This window comes from Pundamilia nyererei, unplaced genomic scaffold (genome assembly GCF_000239375.1).
Source record: "Pundamilia nyererei isolate P.nyererei 1_Seehausen unplaced genomic scaffold, PunNye1.0 scaffold00238, whole genome shotgun sequence".
NCBI classification, from domain to species: domain Eukaryota; kingdom Metazoa; phylum Chordata; class Actinopteri; order Cichliformes; family Cichlidae; genus Pundamilia; species Pundamilia nyererei.
In genome coordinates this window covers 657,392-661,890 of record NW_005187639.1, presented here as the reverse complement: position 1 = coordinate 661,890, position 4,499 = coordinate 657,392, and positions in this window count along the sequence as shown.

The following is a 4,499-nucleotide window of genomic DNA, read 5'->3' as shown; positions in this document are numbered from 1 at the left end:
CTCTGTGGGATCTGCTATTAATAGACCTGCTGGCCTTCTTCTTCTGCTCTCAGCTGTTATTGTGTGTGTGTGTGTGTGTGTGTGTGGGGGGGGGTGTTAAAGGGATACTCTGTCTATTTTACTGCGTCTCACCAAAGGTATGTGGACACTTGAATCATAATGGGGGTGGCAGGTCAAAGGTCAAAAGTAAATAGACATGAGGCTGTAGCTGTCCCAAAACGTCGGCTGCATCCTCCTGAGGCCGCATTTGTAGACGATTACGTCACAGCGACGCGACGAAGGCTGTCCCAATTCATAGACTCCTCTGAATGCAGCCGACAAATGAGTCCTCCTTTTCCCCAGATTTGAAGGATGGGTCGGGTGTGTCCTTTACTGCCACCATATCCCAGAATTCATAGCGCAGCCCAGGCAATTCCAGTTTCCAACAATGGCGGCCGCTACTAAGCTTTAAAATTACTCATACTAATCTTTCTGGGTCACAAAATAAACTTTTAACATATTTTCAGGCGAGAAAGTAGTTGTGTAAACTGCAAATATCTGCTCGGTTTATCAAGATATCCCATATTTGCAAAAGTGCTTCGACGTTTTCGGAGGCGTCTGCTACCGACCAGCTCGACAGCGAGCCGGGAGCTCGAGGGTCACTGAAGCCGCCGAGAACGGCACAACTCCCGGCACATCATTTTCAGATCACCGCGGACTTTCGCTACTCAGGTTAAACGTGATATATGAGTCACTTAGACAACTTAAACATGTTATTGTTGGGCTTTTTTCAGTGTTTTGTTTGTTCGTGAGTAAATCGGTTTGGCTGAGATTAAAGTTATTAGATTAAATAAAACTTTATTAATCCATCGGGTGGGTTCCTCCTTGGTTTTCACACAGCTGATTAAATGTCAAGCACTGATTACGTAGAGGCGTTGCAATATTGATCCATAAAAATCTACCGTTCACTCTACATACTATTGTGAGGGATACGGATGATTTATTCTGATTACTGGGCTTTTATATGGGGAACAGATTCTATTAGGAAGTGTTTATGCACCAAATATTTTAGATAGATTGTTTTATTCAAACCTTCTGGCAAAAACCTCCTCTGTGTGTCTGAATCACGTAATAATTGGTGGGGATTTTAACTGTGGTCTGAGTCCTGAAACTGATTATGATCCACCAGAATCTCAACCACCTTCAAAAATGGCAAAGGCTGCAGTGGACTTCTGCTCAGATCTTGGTCTTTTTGATGCCTGGAGAGTTTGTAATCCACATGTGAAAGACTTTACAGTTTTCTTTTTCCAGAATTGATTACATGTTTGTTTCTAGATCTGTCCTTGACAGAACTCGGGGTTGTTTGATCAACACATGCGCTCTCTCAGACCACTCATCAGTCTCAATGGAGTTATTACCACCTTATTATGATCCCTTGTTTACACACTGGCGGCTAAGCCCAGCTCTCCTTAGTGACCCTGAATTTGTCAAATATTTAGAAGATCAGTGGGAACTTTTTCTTTCTACAAATGACTTACCGGGGGTTAGTGCTTCTACTATATGGGAGGCGGGTAAGGCATTTCTCAGGGGCTCTATTATCTCTTTCACCTCAGCGAAAAAGAAGAGCACCTTAGCCAAACAATTAGTGCTTGAACGCGACATTACTAACTTGGAGAGGGAGTTTAAGAAATCCTCGTCTGTTTCTGTGCTTAAAAAACTGGATGCAGCCAGATCAGCCCTGGACCAACTACTAACTCAGAAAGCAGAAACTGCAATATTCTATGCAAAGCATAGATTATTTGAATCGGGCAACAAACCTGGACGCTTACTTGCCCGACTTGCCCAGGGGAAAAAGGGCTCTTATGCAATACCCTCTCTAAAAGATAAGAAAGGTGTTTTACAATTCGAGGCTAAACTTATCAGCAAAATAATGAAAGAGTTCTATCAGGATATTCCCCTGAGTGTCAAAGTACTGTAGATCAGGGGTGTCAAACTCTTTTTAGTTCAGGGGCCACATGGAGAAAAGTCTGTTCTCAAGTGGGCCGGACTGGTAAAATCATTGTATACATAACAACTTCAGATTGTTTTCTTTGTTTTAATACGATCAACATAAAAATAAAGCTAGAGCCTGTGGACAGTATGCCCAAAGTAGTACAGGCACAACATGCTATTAATCATAAAACATCTCAAGTTATTTGAAAATTCTGAGGACAAAGAACAAGCACACAGTGCCTCAGTGATTCACAGGACTACATCAGGGTGTCTCATGCAGCACTTTCAGTGGGGTTGCATCGTTTATGTGACTCCTGATACCTGGCATCTTTAGCTTTCACCAGCTCATCAATATCAGGCTTCACATCCTGAGCGGCAGCTAACTTCAGGATGTGATTCGAGTGCCTGTGCGTGAGCCTTGAGCGCAGTTTTGTTTTATTTATGCTCATTACAGAGAAACTTGCTCACAAAGATACGTGCTTCCCAACATGCACAACAGTTTTGCAGCGAGGGCGTCAAGTTGGGGTAACCTGGCAGGAGATTCTGATAGAATGTGTTCAAGTCAGCTGCAGCAAATTTTCCCTTCAAATCCGAGTCACGCTGCAAGTCTGTTATTTCAAGTTGGATCCGGACGGGCAGATCAGAGGGATTCACGGTGAACGGCGAGCACAAAACTTTGAAGTCTTTCTCCAGTTCACCAAAAATCTGAAATCGTTGCTCAAACTCTAGTAACAGTCCTGTTATTTTATCTTTGAACTGCTTCATATCCGCCACACTTTGGATCGTGCACACATTTTTCAGACAGGGGAAGTGAGCTGCATCACCACCAGCGAGCTGCGTCTCCCACAATAACAGCTTCAACTTGAAATGCTGTCATAATACTGCGTGACAACTTTGTTGCGTCCTTGCAGCTGTTTGTTCAGGTTATTCAGGTGCTCTGTAACATCCACCATAAATGCAAGGTGCTGCATCCATTCTGCGGAATGAAATTCTAACACTGGTTTGCCCTTTTCTTCCATAAACTGTTCAATTTCTTCTCGTAAATCAAAGAAACGCCTCAGCACAGCACCTCGGCTCAGCCATCTTACCTCAGTGTGGTAACGCAGGCCATAGATGTGGTCTTTCTCTCTGAGAAGACTGTCAAACTGACGCTGATTGAGGCTTCTGGATGAAATTAACAGTTTGGATGACCACCTTCATGGCGTTATCCATTTTCAGTGACTTGCAACACAAAGCCTCCTGGTGTGAAAAGTCCAAAAACCATGTCCTCCATTTGCAGATTGCACTTTATCTCTGAACCTTTTTACAACGCCTGCTTTCTTCCCGATCATTGAGGGCGCACCATCTGTAGCCAGGCTGACAGCGTGGGACCGGTCCACTCCGACCCTGTCCAGCGCGCCGACGAGTGCGGTGAAAATATCAGCTGCGGTCGCTGTATCTGTCATCGGTACCAACTCCACGAACTCCTCGGTGACGGTCAATGTGTCATCAACTCCGCGGATGAAAATTGCCAGTTGTGCAACATCTGTAATCTGCCTTCATCAATTGCAACTGAAAACACAATAAATGACTATTTTTTGTCCAAATCCGCTGAAAAATCAGAAATCCTGTCGGCAACTGTGTTTCCTGTCAGGCTGATATTTGCAAAGGACTGGCGCTTTTCGGGGCACACAATCTCCGATGCCTTCATCATACATGTTTTTACAAATTCACCCTCACTAAATGGTTTTGAAGCTAGTGCAATGTCGTTGGCAACGAGGTAGCTAGCTTTCACTGCAGCATCACTGATGCCTCGGCTGTGAGTAAACACAGACTGCAGTTTCTTCAGACCCGCCAACAGTTCATTCACCTTCTCTCTTCTCCGCTGTCCTTGAAAGTTGTCATATTTGTCGGCATGAAGACTCACGTAGTGGCGACGAAGGTTATATTCTTTCAGCACTGCAACATGCTGGGAACACACCAAACATACAGCTTTCACTTCCGTGAATAAACAGGAGGATGACCATTTTTCTTGGAACACTCTGCACTCTGCAGCCACTTTTCTCTTTTTGACACAGACATATTGGGGCAATGAGGGTGCCAAAGCACATCAGGTTTAAATTTCGCGGGCAAAACAAAGTAGCTCACAATTGCTATTGCGCCATCCAATGGACACAATTGGAACAGCAGTTTCTTTATTGAAAAATTGCTGCTCATTTTTATACTTTACAAAATCATCTCACGGGCCAGATTAGGCCCGCAAATGGGTTTAATCCGGCCCGCGGGCCGTCTGTTTGACACCCCTGCTGTAGATGCTAGGATATTGTTTCTTGATAATGTTAATCTCCCTATACCATCAGTGGAAAGTCGATTAGATCTTTGCAGTCCTATTAGGGCGCAGGAAATCTTAAGATAAGATAAGATAAGATAACCTTTATTAGTCCCACACGTGGGAAATTTGTTTTGTCACAGCAGGAAGTGGACAGTGCAAAAGTTATGACGCAAAAATTAGGATACAATAAGAATAAATACAGTACACAACTGTACAG